We start from the raw sequence: 17,257 nt of genomic DNA on the forward strand, positions 1-17,257 counted from the left end.
CTGGATGTCAGCACCCGCCACGCACACCCACCCTGGTGGCGCTTCCGGGCCCAGGCCCAGCTCTGGACCGGCCTACACAGGCCCATGGGCACACGCGCGTGGCACGGGCACAGAGGGATGCTCGTGAACATACAAATGTGTCTGCACTTGGACCCGGCCAGGGGGCGTCTTGACTGGGTGCCCTGAACTTGTACTGGAGGCTCGTACTTTGCTCCTGACCCTCAATCACTGACCAGCTCTCAGCCTTGATCCCTGGGTTCTCTTAGAGTCTGTCCATCTGTCCAGCCTCCGGCCACCTGGACGCCCCGCTGAACCTCGGCCTCCGCTCCGGCTGGCCTCACCCACACTCCCTGGGCCATCACAGCTGCCCCTCCCTGGTAGCCCTGTGTCCACCTGGCCCCAGAGTCTGTCCAGTGGAGGGGTCCTGAGGAGATGTGGGTGGTGGGTACCTGCCAGGGCTGAGGTCCAAGAACAGAGGTGACCCTGTGGAGAAGCCCTGACCTCTCTCTACCACCCGGCTGGGCTCCCCATCCTGAGTCCACCTGGACAAGACGGCCCTCCAGCAGTAGCTGAAATCACATCACTCTCCATTTTCTGGAGTCTGTGTTTCCAGCCCAGAGTCCGCACCCCAGCCCAGCGCGTGGAGCCAGTCCAGGGCGGAACACGGAGCCCAGTCCTGGTGGTGGGCTCAGGCCGCGGAGGTGGGCCCTCCTCCACAGGGATCTGGCACCCAGGGGGAGATGTGCCGTGCCTGGTGCTCCCGAGGGTGCCTCCTCCCACTGCCACCTCCCATGAGCGGTCCTGGCCTGCCGCCTCGGGTCGGGGGGGGGCTGCTCACTCCCAGCACCCCCCTCGGTGCTCTCTCTGGATTGTCCGGTGTGGCTGCTACTGGAAACTTCCATCTGTTGCCCCACTTCCACTCTAGGTCCCTGGACACCTGGTCCTCCAGGAAAATGAGGCTCAGGGCACCACAGCTGGCGATAGGCCCAGGCCCGGTCCTGCACATGGAGGCAGGGGTGGAAGGAGGTTTGGGGGCAATGGGGTGGGTGGGGAAGGGAAAGGGAGGGTGTCTCTGAGGACCTCGGGGGCTGGGAACAAAAGTACTGACCGGGGCAGGGCGCTGGGGGCACGCGGGGTGCTTCCACTCAGGGCCGCCCCAGCTCTGAGGCCCACGGATGCCTCCCCTGTCCCCTGGTGAGGAAGAGCCCTGTGGAGACATCGGGGCGGGTGGAGGGCAGACCTCCACCTGCAGGTGATAGCCTGCTGGAGCCCGGGGCCTGGTCCTAGGCTGAGGTCAGGAGGCAGGAAGGTTGCAAGCCCAGAGGTGCTGCCTCCCGGCGCGTGTGTGTCTGCTGTGCGGCCCCTCAGTCTCACCTGGAGCCTTGGGCAGGGGACTGGGGCACAGGGCGCCGGGGTTGATGCCTTGGGGACCCGGGCCCCTGGCCCTGTTCCTTTAGACGAGATTTTCTTTCCGTGCCCCATCTTAAGGGGTCAGTGATGGGGGCTTGGCTGGGCGTGGGCAGCCCCAGGGCAAGGGCCCGACAGGGTTAACGAGCTGCCTCCACTCCCGCCGTTATAGTTGGGTCATTAAAACCCCATCTCCTGCCTGTGTCCCAGCCCTCCCGGGGCCTCCCGGGCCTTTGTCTCACTTTGTAAGGCTCTGACAGGATCGGCTGGGTGGGGGCCCAGGAAGAGAAGGGGGTCTGAGTGTACAAAGCCCCCCGCCCCCGGCCCCGGCGCCTCCTCTGCCACTCCCAGGATGCCCTCCTCCAGGGGCTGGCACGGGCCAGGCCGGGCAGGCATCCCCCAAGCCCAGCCTGGGATGGATCCGCCCCGGCCGCACCCCACGGCCACCCCTGCGCTGTTCCCAGGCCCTCCTCACATTTGCCCACGCTCGGCTGCAGGTTGCTAGGAGCTGGCTGGGGGGTGGGGGCGTGCGGCCTGCGGCCGGGCCGGGCGGAGGATCCGGGCAGGGAGGCGAGCGCCCGGGGACAAAGCCCGCCTGTGATTAAGTCATCTGCCCGATGGCACCAGCTGAGGGCCACTCCTGCCCACGCTTTGTGGCCACCGCAGCCCACCCAGCCTCCTGTCCAGGGGGCTGGGCTCGAGGGGTGTCTGCCTCCGTCTGCCTCACCGCTCTGAGCAGCCTCTACTGCCCATGACACCCTCCCAGTTCTGCCACTGACCTGCAGGTGACCACAGCCAAGGCCCCTTTGCTCTCATGTACCTGTTGTGCAGGCGGGCTGAGTATGTGGCCCCTAGTGCCAGGCTGCGCGGCCCCCACATCTCCCAGGTGCCTGGCCCTCGTCCCAGTGTCCCACCCTGATGCCCTGAGGCCTTCCTACCCTAAGCTCCCATCTCAGCTGGAGGGGGCCCGGGAAGTGGCCAGGGTGGGTAGGCGGGCCACGACGCCCCAGCTGCCTTTCCTGCTGCCCCTGTGTGCCCCCAACCGGGTCCTCTCCCCTCCCTGGGGGCCTCCTGGGTGGGCTGGATTTTCCCTGTGTCACCTCCCTGGGAAGCGGGGGCTCTCCAGTCCCCACTGACCAGGCCATTAGGACTCCCTTGCATGGACCCCCACCACTTCAAAGGCAGGGTCCAGTCTGGTGGGGACCTGGGGGGCACCAGGTCTGGGGACATGAGAAAGCACAAACCAGCTTCCTCGCTGAGCCCTCACCCAGGAGCCTGCTGGTCCACCAGACATTTATGGGGCCCTGGCCTGGCCACGGCAAAGTCAGGTGGGGAAGGTCCTGGGGACCCTCAGTCAGCTCACGCCTAAAGTGGGTGGAGAAGGCTGGGGTCTCAGGGAGGGCCAGCGGGTGCGTGCCGGTGGTGGCGGCCTCTGGGGCCAGGCCTGCCCCGGATGGGTGGGATCACTGCCCAGGCTGCAGATGGAGTTTCAGGATGGGGCGGGAACTTCCCGGGATTTGCCGTTAATCAGGTCCTGGGGCAGGCAAGTTTATCCGTGCCTCAGTCACACGTTATCTCTGCTGCACGGGGAAGGGGGGCATGGTGGCGTCCTGACTGGGGCGGGGGGGCCCCCCGGGGCCACACACAGCCGAGGCATGCGGGTGGGCACCAGAAGCCTTGACGTGGGACCCGGACCTGCCCTTCTTTCTCAGGCCCTGGGCCTCCCCAAGCATATCCAGGAGGGTGGTGGTGGTCAGTTCCCTGGGGAGCCGTCCAGGGTCCCAGGGCCCCCTTCTCCCCAGGGAGCTGCTCTGTGGCCCGGGAGACCTTGTGGGCGTGAAGGAGATGCCCAGAGAGGGTGCGAGTGATGGAGAGGCCTTCCTGCCCCCCTTCCCCGTGCTCACGGAGGGTGGGGTTCAGCTGGACGCCGGGATTTGCACGCGTCGCCACCACTCTGCTCTACCGGGGACCTTGGCCAAGTCCCAGCACCGCCAGAGGATGGTCCTCTTGAATCGTCCTTGGTTTGAACTCCAATTTTCCCAGCTCCCACTCAGCTGGGCAGGGGACCTGGGGTTACAGGCAAGCCAAGAGGACACGCTCCTCACCTTGCCCCTGCCTGGTACTCCAGCAGCTATCCACCGAGCGGCCACCCGTGTGACTCCAGCCCGGGTGCGGCGCAGCGAGGACCGCAGATGTCCGCCCTCCACCTGAGGCAGCTTTGCTGCCTGTGGCTGTCAGGGGCCAGGGCCATGGACCCCGACTGAGAGCAGGAGGCGGCCCGGTCTCCCTGTTCTCAGGGGCGTAAGGGGGTCAAGACCTCGGACCAGGTGCCATGCTGGCCCAGGGGACGTGGCGGTGAGGCAGAACCACCCTCCCCCACGCCGTTGACAGTGACTCCTGAGCCCCATGGCCACCTCCCACTGCCTGCAGACCCCCCCACCCCAGTTGTGGGGGGCACAGGGGTGGCATTTTCTGATCCTCACGGCCTCACGGAGCTGGTTCCGCTGGCCTGATGCCAGAGCCCGGGGCGGCGGGGGGGCCGGGGGGACCGACACTTGACAGCTTTCCCGAACCGGCGCCCCGGAGATCCATGTGCGGGGGCACCTTCGACCAGAATCTCCCCCTCACCGCCAGGCGTGAAGAGCAGCCGTGGGGGTGGGTAGGCCCCAGCCCCGCTGGTGGGATCGTGCCGCCGCTCCCCGTAGCCGGATTCCAGCCAGGGAGCCCTGGCAGAGCCCAAGCAGGGCCTGCGGCAGGCAGGTCACGATGGGGGTGTCGGCCCCGGCCCACCGTCTGCTGGAGGGGGGAGCGGGATGGGAGGGAGGTTTGCCTCCATCGTGCCTGCTCAGGCCTGTCTGGGCCGGGCCTTCCTGGAACCCCAGGCTGCAGCCCTGGAGGGGCGGGGGGTGGGGGTGTCTGGTCGCCCCTCCCCCATTCGAGCTCCAGCCTTTGGTGTGGCCCTTACACCCCGGGGGGGGGGGGGTGGAGGAGGACCCTTCCCTCACCCCCATGCCCAGTTGTCCCAAGATGGCCCTCGGCTCCTTCCTGGGGTCCCAGACTCCACTTACCAGGCCTGTTGTCCCCCACACGCCTCCTGGCCCACCCCCCTCAGGACCCGCCAATTGCCACCTGCCCCGCTAAAGCCCCCGTGCTCCCGCCCGCCTCGCGTCACACCACACCCACTTCAGAGCCGGTGGCCACCCCACTCAGCCGACCCACTGGCAGTGTCCTCGCCGCTGGCGTGGAAGCTCCTGGGCACGACCTTGCCCCGGGAGTGCCTGGGTCCACACGCGTGGCCAGTAAATGTTTGTCGGTGGATGGATCCGCCACTGGTCCAGTGGCAGGATGGGGGACGCAGTGAGGGGATGGTAACCAGAGGAGTGCACACAGCTGTCTGGTGGGCCAGTGGGTCTGTGGGTGGCCCGTGGCATGGGGGGCTGCGTACACACTGTGGGGTGAAGAGATGGGGAGGGCTGCTGGGCATACAGGGCTCTCGTACGTGGGAGGCAGGTGGGTGATGAGGGTGTGGAGGGGTGGGGATATGGAGGGTGGCGGGCGGGGGAGGGGTGGGGATATGGAGGGTGGCGGGCGGGGGAGGGGTGGGGATATGGAGGGTGGCGGGCGGGGGAGGGGTGAGGATATGGAGGACAGAGAATAGAAATGGAAGTCAGTGTTGGCTGGAATCCTGGGAGTTCTCACCCAGAAAGTATAGCTTTTTGAGCCGCCGGTGACAGTCCATAGGGGAGGCACTCTTGGTCTGCTCCGTCCTGGGTGTCAGAAAGCATGATGTGTCGGGACTGCTGGTGCCAGGTGGCCTCAGGTTGGGAGGTGGCTGCTCGCGTCATTGGTGCGGGGTTTGGGGGGGGGCTGGGGAAGGACCAGGAGGAAGCCGGGCTCCACCAGCGTTGGCCGGGGTCCGGGGAGGCCTGGCGCAGAGCTGAGGGCTGTTTGTGGGTGGGGAGAGGTGAGTCATCAGCCTTGGGGAGCCCGGGTGAAGGAGCACACCCACACCTGCCTCAGTGGGCCCATGGAGCACCTTCATTATTCCCCGCGGAGGTGAGGCCGCAGGATGACATCACGTCTGCCGCGGGCGCCCCAGGGCCTGGCAGCAGGCATAGAGCCCCAGAGGTGTGGCGGGTAGGGGTGCTCTGCCTGGTGCTGGACCGGGTCCCCGCCGTGACCCTGCCAGCCTCGGTTCACTCGGGGTCATCCCGCGGTCGTGGAGTGGGCGGGGCACGAGGAGGAAAATCCTAGTACCAGGCAGGCTTCTGCAGCCTCAGCGCTGACCACCTACTGACCTTTCTCTTCCGTCGCCCGCCTTGGGCGTACCCTTGCCCTCGCCCTCTGGGGCTGGGTCTCCCCGAGCGGGCAGAACCAGGGCCCCCAGCTCCCACTCTGGTCCTGGCCCGGCCCCCAGTTGTCTCTCGAAGCTGGGAACGATGCTGGCCTCTGGGCGCTTCCCTGCGTGGAGGGGCACGGGGAGGCCCGTTCGGCCGGGGAGGGGGCCCACGCAGCAGCCGGGACACAAGCCGTGGGACGGCACTGTGCTCACTTGGAGCCAGGACGGAGCTGCATTCGGCGGCCAGCCAGGTGGTGCCGTCCAGGCCCTCTGCTGACCTGGGGCCCGGGCTAGTGACGGACGTCCCTGACACACTGGTCTCCTGCTGGCCCCTGCTCTGGGGTCTGGGCCTGCCCGCTCCAGGGAGGCCACTGCTCGGAAAGCCCCCCCCCCCCCGGGCCAGGGTACCAGCTGCTCTGCTTCGGGCTGCGCAGCCTAGCGGGTCCGGACCTCAGTTTCCCCATCTGTAAGCTGGCAATCATGAGCGATAAAGACTACTGCCATCTGGGCAGCGAGCCCCGTGCCCCTGCAGCCACTGTCACCCTGGAGGGAGCCCGGCCCATCCTCCCTTCTTCCCCTCACCCCAGGCCGAGCGCAAAGCAGCCATCGCTGGGGTCCCCATCTGGAAACGATTGTGCTCGTGGCCCTCAAAGATATAATTAAAATATATTGGCTTTTTATGCTCTTTCCTTGGCCGGGTGGAATCCAGCCTGGTTATGAAACAGGATCGTGCTGACGGTAGGCACGGGGAGTATCTGACCCCAGCCCCCGGCTGCCTGTCTTCATGGCCTCGGGCGAAACTCCGACGGGAGGGTGTGTGGGGGGGGTGGTGTCTCTGAGTCCTGCCTGCCGCGCCCCCCCCCCCCCCCCCGCCTCCCATCTCTGGGTGACCCTGTTCTTGAGGGCGTCCCCGGCCGGCCCTCTGGTCAGGGCTGCTGTCTGTGCGGCAGTGAGTCTGCCCAGCTTCGTCCTGCTCCTCTCCCCGGGAGAGGCCTTCCCTCTCCTGGTTCTTCATCCTCCAGGCCTTGCCTCCCCCAGGAAGCCTCCCTAGCTGGCAGCCCCATTGTGGAATGGGGGCCCCCCTTCCCCACACAGCCCCGTCTCTGAGATTCCAGGGTCATGCTGCCCGGGGCGGGGAAGGGTTTGGGGCCTGAGGGGGCCTCGGAGGGGTGCATGCCCGGTTGAGGCCAGCCCCTCCCCCAGCCCAGGCGCACACGCCAAACCGCTGGCTCCAGGGGCTGATGAGAACCGCCCCGCGGAAGCCTCGGGAGCTGGCAGCCCAAGGGGCAGGGCCCTGGGCCGGCCGCCTCCTCCTTCAGGGAGCCTTCAGCCTGCAGTGCTGGGCCACTCACCCCACCCTGGACTCCAGTTCCCCTGAGGCCCTGTCCCCCTCCCAACCCCCGGCCCCAGGCTGCTGGCCTCTCCCCAGTCCGGAGCTGGCATTGGTGGAGGGGGGGTGGCAGGGGGGGGCCACCTGAGAATGTTGGGACAGTTTTACTGGAAGCAGCTGCTGTGTCTTGTCACAGCCCCTCAGGGACTCAGGAAGGGGAGGGGACGTAGAGGGCCCTGTTGAGACGTGGCTCCCACCGGGGCCTTCTGTGCGCCCGGCCCGAGCCCGAGCAGAGAGCTTCAGTGCAGGCCCAGGACAGTCGCTCACTGCCACCCCACCCGGCCTCCCGCGTCAGCTAGGGGACGGGCCCTGGCCTGGCCGCGCACCCTGCTGGCCCCTGGCGGTGGGACTCGAGGGTCTCCCTGGGAGGAGGAAGCCCCGGGGGCTGGCGGAGTAACGTCCACAACCCAGGGCGAGTGCCTGGACAGGGCCCCGAATGACACGCTCCAGCGGTTTCGGGCTGCGGGCCGCCTGCCCGGCCCTGGTGTGGCCCTAGGAGGGGCTCAGGGAGCCACGGTCACTCTGAGGATCCCTCCCCCGGGGCGCAGGCGGCTGCCTCCCCTTGGGCCCTACCACGTCCCCCCCACCCGCCCCCAGGGCTGTCGGTGCCCACAACCCACACCCAAGTGGGGGCCAGTTCCCAAAGGTCACAGCCCCGGCCATCCACCCTCTGAGAACCCTCTCGGCCCACACTGTCCCTCCCTGAGGCCAGCTCCTCCTGTGGACTTGGGTCCTGAGGCCAGGGCGCCGCCTCTGCACACCCCCACCCCCAACTCTGCGTCCAAGCCCCTCACCTGCCGGACTCTCCCTGAGCCTCTGGGCTGCTTCGGGGAGCCCGGGGTCTGTAAGCAGAAGTTCTTGGAAGGGCACATTATGTCGGGGTGTTTTTTGGGGAGGGACTTCTCCAAGAAGCCCCCTCCCCCAGACCCCCGTGGGCAAGGCCCTGGCCAAGCTCGCCAAGCAGGGCTTGGTGGGAGAGTGGGCACAGTGCTGTGCAGACAGGCTGGAGACAGGAGCAAGGTGGGAGCTGGCCTGACCGGCAGGAGGATGTGGCCCCATTGCCTATTGTCCCTGTCGGTGCAGGTGGTGGTCAGGAGCCCAAGTTTTAGGGCCCGGGGACTTTAGTGTGAAGATGGGGTCCGGAGCCTGGTCAGGAAGACAGCTAGAGGCAAACGCCTCATCACGCGGTCTCTGTCTCCTGCCTCCTCCTTGGCCCGAGCTAACTCTCTGTCCAGAGTCCCTGCCTGCCAGCCTCCCCTCGGGCTGGTGTCCAGCGAGGCTCAGGGCACCTCCTCCAGGGAGGCAGCCTTGCACAGCTGTCCCTGGCGGGAGGGAGGGGCATGTCAGCCTGGGCCCCGTGGGGCTCCTGATGCCAGACAAGCCTGGGCTCAGGGCGAAGGCACATTCCTGCTTTCTGAGCATATGGGGAGGGGGTTCCCAGAATCATCGAGAAGGCCTGGCCAGTGGCCCACGGGAGAGCCCGGCTCATCCTGCTGCCGAGAGGAGGGTTGGCCGCCAAAGCCCCGGAGCCCGCCCTCTGCCCAAGACCCGGAAGGCCTGCCCTCCCAGGCGCCCTGACAGGACAAGGTCTAGCCGCTCGTGTCCCGCGCCCCTGGCGCAGCCAGGGTCCTGTCACTGCACTCTGGTGCTACGGCGCCCGCCTGTGCTTCTGTCCACCGTGCCCACCGGCCACCTGGCCGTCCTTGGCCCCAGCAGGGCCCCGCTCCGGGTTGTCCCTGTCCAAGTGAAGACATGTTGGCTCGGGAGCCCCGGGGTATTCCAGGGCAGGGCAGGGCGGGTGTGGCCGACAGGGCTGTGGGACCTCAGGCAAGTCACGTCGCCTGTGGGGTACGGTACTGCCCCGGCCCGCCCGCCTCACCGAGGGGGAGCGCAGTGAGATCACGCAGCTGGCAGGCCAGCCGGCACCTGGCGAGTAGGGCGCACCCCCAGAGGGAAGCAGCCGCGCGGTGGTGGGCACGTCAGGGCGGGCACAGATCCGGCCCATGCCTGCCCGGCCCAGGTGGCCCTGGGGCTGGGCGGGGCCTCCCCAGGGGACACAGCGACCCCTAGGCGGCGGGGCGCGAGAGGCACTGACCCGCGTTCTAAGCATCTTCTCCGAGAGAGGCCCTCTGCTGGCAATGCCCACTCCCCTCCGCCCCCCCCCCCCCCCCCCGCAGAGCCCAGCTCAGGAGCCCCCTCCTCCAGGAAGCCCTGCAGTGCTGGGCTGGTAGTGCTGTACCCACAAAGAGCGTGACAGGGTCCCAAGGCCTGGTCGTGGAGCCCACTGCTCCGGAGGCAGCAGCAGGGTCAGCCTGCTGGGGGTGGGGGGTGTCCTCCAGTGCAGGGAGCCCCGTGGTTGCCGGGAAGGCCAGGACTGGTGCTCAGAAGGACTCTCTGAAGCCCAGAGGCCCGGGTCCTGCAGGGGCCAGGCTGCGGGGGCAGGAGGACTGCTCACCGGTGAGCACCCCTGACCTGCAGCTCTGCGGGCCCGCCTCAAGCTGACAAGGCCAGAGCAGGGCACAGAGACTGGATGGCGCGTCCCAGGCGGGGACAGGCGGGTGGGGGCAGGGAGGCCTGGCGGAGGCCCGCCCCAAAGGCCCCGCCCCGGCTCTGCTCTGTGGGTGAGATGCCCTCGGGCTTGATGCAGAGACGCGGGGACACCGAGCTGGCTTGGCCGTGTGTTTCTGATTCCTTGGGGCCTCCCGGCGTGGCGCTTGTGCAACATGCACTCCCCAACTAGGGGCAGGCCCGTGACCGGCCTGCTCTGGCCACTTGGCCTGGTGCCCGGGGTGGGGGGGCGGGGGAGACACCCGGCGGCCCCAGCCCGTCTGAGGGGTGCGGGTCTGGATCCCAGCGGGAGGCCGCCTGAGGGCCATTGGCCCACGACTTCTGTGTCGCACAGAGAGGGTGAAGTGCCCGCCGGCGCTCCCAGGGCAGGGGACGGAGCCAGGCCCGCCTCATCTCTGCCCCACCCACCTGCTCATTGGCTGAGCCGCTGGGGGAGGGGGCTGCCGGAGGCTCTTCGTGGGAATGTTCCACCCGCCAGGGTGCGGGACCAGCCCCTCCGAGACCACCCTGGCCCCTCCCCCGGGCTCCCTGCTGCTCTGCCCGTGAACTCATCGGGTGGGGGGGTGGGCGGTGGAGCTTCGGCCTGGCCGGCGGGGGAGGGGGGCGAGCACCCCAGCCCAGGAAGCTTAACACAAGTGGGTTCGCGTCCGCGGTGTGCGGGAGCGAGGGGTGCTGGGAAGCGGCCGCTGGACCTCACTGGCCGGAGGGGCACCTGGAGATCCCCCCAAGATGCACCTGTACCCCCTCCGCCCCGGTCTGTGCCCCTCACCCCCAGCACGCTCACCTCGGGGACCCTACTCCTTCGCCGTCGGTCCCCGCTCCCCACCCTCAGCCGGAAGGCCGGCTCGTCAGGGCGGAGACTCTCTCCCCCAAGGCCCGGAACAGCGCTGGGAACGGAGAAGGCGCTCTGCGAGAGCGTCCGAGCCTCCGTCGTGGGAGTGAACGGGTGACGGAGCCTGTGAAGCCATCTTAGAGTCTGGGGGCCCACCTCCTCTCAGGGGCTGCTAGGGGTCAGGGTGGGGGGTCTCCCCAGAGCTGCCGGCCCCGCCCCCCCCCCCCCCCCCCCCCCCCGCAGGCCCGACACACTGGGGGAAACACCGCCCCCTGCTGGGGCCCCTGGGGGGGGGGGGCCTGCGGTGGTCCTGGCTCCCGGCCGCCGTGTGCGACACCCCCCCACCCCCACCCCCGGGCCCCCGCCCCCGCCCCCGCCCAGCGGGTCCTGCCGGAACAGCCCCTCCGCCGGGCAGGGCCCGGCCCGTCCCGCAAGCGCAAGCGCCGCCGCCGGGCACAGCGCCTTTGGACAGCGGCGGGTGCGGGCGGGCGGGGAGACGGCGGCAGCAGCGTCACTCGTCACTCGGCCTCTCGCGGCAGCCCAGCTCGGGAGCCCCCTCCTCCGGGAAGCGGGGCGCCACACCTCTCCCCGCCTCTCGCGCCCCCCGCGCCCCGCGCTGGGTGCGCGCTCCAGTCCAGTGTGCATCCGCTGGGGGACGGGGGGGGGGGGGGGGGGGACAGCAGCAGGGCCACCGGGAGGGGGACTCAGGACACCGACCTTGGGGCCCTTGGGGGGGAGGGGGCAGGGGTGCGCGGGATGCCGCCTAAGGGAACCTGGCACCCCTGTGTGAGCGCAGCCCCGGAACTCGCTCACTGCCTCACGCACGCGCCCTCACACTCGCCCACACGCTCGCCCTCACTCGCCCACTCTCCCTCTCACACTCGCCCACACGCTCCCTCCTCACACTCGTCCTCACTCGCCCACTCTCCCTCTCACACTCGCCCACACACCCCTTGCACACTCCCTCAACACTCCTCACACTCGCCCACACCCCTCACACTCACCACCACACTCGCCCACACGCTCCCTCCCTCACACTCGCCCACACACTCCCTCCCTCAAACTTGCCAACACAATCCCACACACTTGCACACACGCTCCCTCCCTCACACTCGCCCACACACTCGCCCACTCTCCCTCTCACACTCCCCCACACCCCTCACACTCACCACCACACTCGCCCACACGCTCCCTCACACTGACCCACACGCTCTCGCCCACACACTCGCCCACTCTCTCACACTCGCTCACACACCCCTTGCACACTCACCCACACGCTCCCTCCCTCACACTCGCCCTCACTCGCCCACTCTCCCTCTCACACTCGCCCACACACCCCTTGCACACTCCCTCAACACTCCTCACACTCGCCCACACCCCTCACACTCACCACCACACTCGCCCACACACTCCCTCACACTCACCCACACACTCGCCCACTCTCCCTCTCACAGTCGCCCACACACCCCTTGCACACTCGCCCACACGCTCCCACACACTCCCCCACAAGCTGCCTCCCTCACACTCGCCCATACTCCCTCCTTCACACTCGCCAACACACTCGCCCACACGCTAGCCCTCACACTCACCCACACTCTCCCTCTCACACTCGCCCACACGCTCCCTCCTCACACTCGCCCACACGCTCCCTCCTCACACTCGCCCACACGCTCCCTCCCTCACACTCGCCCTCACGCTCCCTCACATACTGTCTCCCACACTGACCCTCTTACACACTCACTCACACAGCCCCTCCCTCACTCACACTCCTGTCGCCCCAGGCCTGTGCGCCGGGGGCAGGGCGTCCCCACCTCACCCCTGTCCTAGAGCGAGGGGGGCTGGGGGGCCTCTTAGCGCCCCTCTGTCTACCCTTGTTCACTCTACAGACGCCTGCGAGAACCGTCCGGCTTGGGGCCCGGGGCCACGCGGGGGACAGGGGTGTCCCTCTGGGGAGTCCGGTCCGCTCCCAAAGTAGCGCTGAGGTGGCGGGGCCGTGAGCCCCGCCGGGTGGTGGTTCAAGGGGCCGCCGCCGTGCAAGGCCCACCCTCCCCCCACCCGGAACTGGGGGTGGGGGTGGGGGTGGGGGTGGGGGGGGAGGGAAGGGGCTGGGCCCGCGGGTGACAGGCTCCGCCCCCAGGGACCTCTCCGGGCGGCCCTCGCCCTGCACCCCTGCAGCGGCTGGAGTTGTGGGGGCCTAGCCAGGTGGCGCACGGGGGTCCACAGGACGGGGGGGGGTGGGGGGTGGGGGGTGGGGGGGGAGGGAAGGGGCTGGGCCCGCGGGTGGCAGGCTCCGCCCCCAGGGACCTCTCCGGGCGGCCCTCGCCCTGCACCTCTGCAGCGGCTGGAGTTGTGGGGGCCTAGCCAGGTGGCGCACGGGGGTCCACAGGACGGGGGGGGGGGGGGGGAAGGGGGGGAGGGAAGGGACTGGGCCCGCGGGTGACAGGCTCCGCCCCCAGGGACCTCTCTGGGCGGCCCTCGCCCTGTACCCCTGCAGCGGCTGGAGTTGTGGGGGCCTAGCCAGGTGGCGCACGGGGGTCCACAGGACGGGGGGGGGGGGAAGGGGGGGAGGGAAGGGGCTGGGCCCGCGGGTGACAGGCTCCGCCCCCAGGGACCTCTCTGGGCGGCCCTCGCCCTGCACCCCTGCAGCGGCTGGAGTTGTGGGGGCCTAGCCAGGTGGCGCACGGGGGTCCACAGGACGGGGGGGTGGGGGGAGGGGGGGACAGGGGACAGGCGGCCCCTGGCAGCTGGGCGGGCGGCCCGGGCAGGTGGCCGCCGGATGCCCCCCGCCCCCTGCCTGGAGGTGGGGCCGGACCGCTCGGACAAGGTCGCTGCAGAGGCTGGAGGAGGCTCGGGCCGGCCCAATGGCTCCCCCTGCAGGCCGCCTGGCCCCGCGGCGCTCTCGCAGCCTCCACGGCCCGGGCAGAGAGCGTGGGGGCCCCGTAGTGAGCGGGGACGGGGCGGCGCGGGGGTCCCGGGAATGGGGCCCTCCAGACGCTGGGGCCAGGGTGCGCGGGGCCGTCCCCACCCGCGCAGCCCCCTCCTGGCATGCTCTCCACCGCGCGGACGGTGCCCCCCGCGTCTTAAGCACACCCCAGCAGGCTCCCCCAAAGATGGCCTCGGCTGAGTCAGGACCCCCCCCCCCCCTTCCCTGGTCCCATGCGGCCCCCTCGGCCCCGCTCCCGGTTCCTAAGTGGTGTGGAGGCTTGCTGGCCCCCGCCCGCCAGGACCTCCTCCCAACAGGACACAAGTGACGCGAGCCCAGGCCCCCCCACCCCTTGCCCCCTGGCGGCCCGAGGGGCCGGTGAGGGGGCTCGGAGCCTGGGTTTGCACGCCGGTCACACCGGCGCACGTGGCACGTGGTCTTTCCCAGAGGGCAGGGTGGCACAGGTGGGCGGCCAGCCCAAAGAAGGACCTTTGGGGCCCCCGCTCGGCCACGTGGAAGTCCTCATTCCCTTCGAGGGGCCAAGGAGAGTTTGGGGCTCAGCCTGGGCCGGGGGCAGCCGTGAGGGGAGGCGACGCTCGACTCCAGGGGGCAGCGGGGACAGTCCCCCCCGCTCCTCCCCCTCCCCCTCCCCCTCCCCCATGGGAACCGAGCCACGTGGTGGCCCCTGGCCAGGTCGCCCACATCTGCTGGGCCTGAGGGACCCTCCCGGAGGGGTGTGGACGCGGCAGCTGCGGGGTCACAGGCGGGGCGGTGGGCGGGCCTCGGGCTGGGCAGCCAGGTCTCGCTTGCTCCTCGCTCGGGTCGCCCTCAGTAGAGCCCACGGGCTGCGGCTTACATGACCGATGTTTCGTTCTCACGGTCCTGGAGTCTGGAGCCAAGAAGGTGGCCTGCAGACGGAGGACAGAGACACCTGTCCCCTCTCCCCCTCTTCCGTGAGGACACTCGAGGCCCCACCCTCATGACCTCATCTAACCTCATCCGCCCCAGAGGCCCCCCTCTTCCACATAGGGGCTTGGGGGACACAAACAGTCAAAGGAGTGGGATTCTAGTGCAGGCTGGGGGGTCCGGGCCACCACAGCAGGGGCTCTCACCTCCGTGCCCCAGGAGGCCGGGGCGGCCCTGCACCCGGGAGGCAGCCCCGGGGGTGCCCGGTCCACGAGGCCTCTGTGGCTGCCGTCGCTGCCTTGCTGACACGACTTCCCTCCTGCTCGGCACTGGGGACTTGGAGACAGCGCCCCAGGACGGCTCCCCATCTGCCCACGTCCCCGTCCCGGCAGGAGGTCCCGGGGCGTCATGGGTATCATGCGCGGGGAACACAGGGGTGCGGAAGCTCAGCCCCGCCGCTGCGTGCCTGGCCCGGCCGCATTTCCCCGGGCGAGCCCGGTGCCAGGCCTGCCGGGCCTCGCAGCCCAGAGCGAACTCCGGCTCCAGCATAAACACCCATTCAGCCGCACAAGGCCCTTTTGTCCTGAAGAGAGCTTCCTGGCCCAGGATGCTGCCTGGCGGCCCGTGTCCTCAGCATGGCCAGCTGCCCCAAGTGGCCTTCTCTGGGCAGACTCCCGGCCCGGCTCAGAGAGGCCCCGGTGGGGGTCAGGGCCCCCGCGGCGGCGCGCCGAGTGGCCAGAGAGGCCGGGCGGGCTGCGCCGGCCGAGGCCCTGCCACCACAGACCCCTTCGAGCGGCCCTGAGCCTGCAGAGAGTGACGGGAGCCTCACGGCCACGTGGCCACCCTGCCCCCTCGGGCGCACACGCCCGTGGGTGGGTGATGACACTGAGGAGAAGCAGCCGGTGAGCCTAAAGGCGCTCGCCCCCTGCCATCCCTGTCCCCCGCAGAAGACTGGTGTCTGCAGCCCGTGCCCTGCCTGGCCTCTTCCCTGCCAACGGCCCTTGGTCCCCGTGGCTCTCAGTTGGCTCTTGAAACTCCTCCTGGGAGGGAGAGAAGAGTGGAGTCCTTGTGCAGGGGAGGGGTGGGATGGGGCAGGATCTCGTGCAGGGGCAGGTGGAGGGGGTGGACAGGGTTAGGGCTGACGGGGGTGGGGGACTGTACGCCGAGAGCAGAAGCCTGGGTCATTCGGGGGAAGGGGCCGGTATGACAAGGGGGGCCCAGAGAGCGGCTTCGGGGCTCAGGTGGTCCTGATCCTCGCCCACACCTCCTGCAACACCCACATCTGCTCTTAAGGAGACGCCTTCCAGGGGCCGAGCCCCCCTAAACTGAGCACTGGGCAGGGCCAGCGAGAGGCTCCCAGACGGACCTGGTCGGGGCCAGAGAAGGTGGCTTTGAAGCAGGCGGTGACGGCCACGGGCAGCCTCCTGCCGGCCAGAGCCCGGAGCAGGTTCTGGAGCACAGGAGACTGCGGAAGGAACCCCCGGCGGCCACAGCCAGGTGAGAGCCCTGGAGCCTGGGGCAGAGTGGCCCCTCGGTCCCTGCCCCCAGCCCGGCCTTCGTCCCAGAGCCGGGCACTTTCCTGCACACGCTCTGAGAACAAACGTGTCCTCCACGTAAGGGGTCCTGGCCCCTCAGTCACCTCCTACCGCAGGCCTCGGGCCCTGGCCCGGGCAGCAACCTCTGGTGGTGGCTGGCAGGTCACTGCTGCCCGCCCTCAGGTCCGTTCCGGGGAGGGTCCTCACCAGCCTGAGTCTAGCTGGGTGTGGGGCACAGAGACGCTGAGGCCTTCCAGCCGGGCAGGCCTCGGCCTGGGTCTCTGTGTCGGGACGCCCGCTCGCTGTTCATGAGAGAAAATGCCCCTTCGTGGGCAGTTCCTCCAGGCCTGGGCATGAGCATCTCCTTGCCCGTGTCCGGCTGCGGGTCTCCTCGCCTGGGCCCTGTGCCCGCTTGAGGACGGGGCATTCTGGGCCTGGCACCACCGGCGCCAGCTGGGACCAGGTCACGAGTGTGGGTCCTCAGCCTGCCCAGACCTACCAAGTCAGGAGCCAAGGAGGCGTCGTGCCACCGGCTGGTTGTGGGGATCGCGGTGTTAGGGACACGGCTCCAGGGCACTCAAGTCACGTATCAGCAGCCCTGGAGACCGGTGTCCGGCCAGCTCTCCACCCGTCGACGTCCAGGGGCCGGGGTCCCCTGATGTCCCTGCAGGCCCGGCTGCCGCCCGGTTCAGAAAAGGCTCCTGGGGGCTGCTTTGAGCCCCACTCTGTGTCCCACCCCGAGAACCCCCCTCTCGGGCCCATCCCGTTACCATGTGGTCAGCGAGCAGGTAGGGGAAGGATGCGGGGAAGGTCCTTCCTTGCTCAGGCCAATGTCCGAGGGTCCAGCGGGCCCTCCCCTGGGACAGCCTGGGGGCCGGAGGGGTGAGAGACTCGGACACCGTGGCTTCGCCAGTTACAAAGGTCTGCTCTGGGGGCGGGGGGTGGGGGTGGGGGTGGGGGTGGGGTGTCCAGGAGGCGGCGCTCGCAGAATCGGCCCACGGGGGCCGTGGGCTCCAGCCCAGGAAACCTGCCTTCTAGCAGATGTCTGTCAACTGCACTAGAGTGCCCGTGACACCTGGCCAGAGTTCCATCTGCAGGGACAGCAGTCTCGCAAGGGACACAGGCTGACCATCACCCAGGCTGTCGACAGTTTGCTTTTCCACATGAGAACCTTCGTCCGTTTGGGTTCTGACCTGTGGTCTCGAGGTGGACACTCAGTCCCCCGTGAGGACCATGGGAACCGAGTGGCCACGTGGAGGAGAAGGCAGGGTCGCGGGGGCGGCAGTGCGGGGTGGGGTCAGCCTCCAGCCGAAGCCAGAAACCTGCAATGTCATCAAAACCAAAGCAACTCCAACAC

This window comes from Prionailurus bengalensis, chromosome B1 (assembly GCF_016509475.1).
Source record: "Prionailurus bengalensis isolate Pbe53 chromosome B1, Fcat_Pben_1.1_paternal_pri, whole genome shotgun sequence".
Taxonomy (NCBI): domain Eukaryota; kingdom Metazoa; phylum Chordata; class Mammalia; order Carnivora; family Felidae; genus Prionailurus; species Prionailurus bengalensis.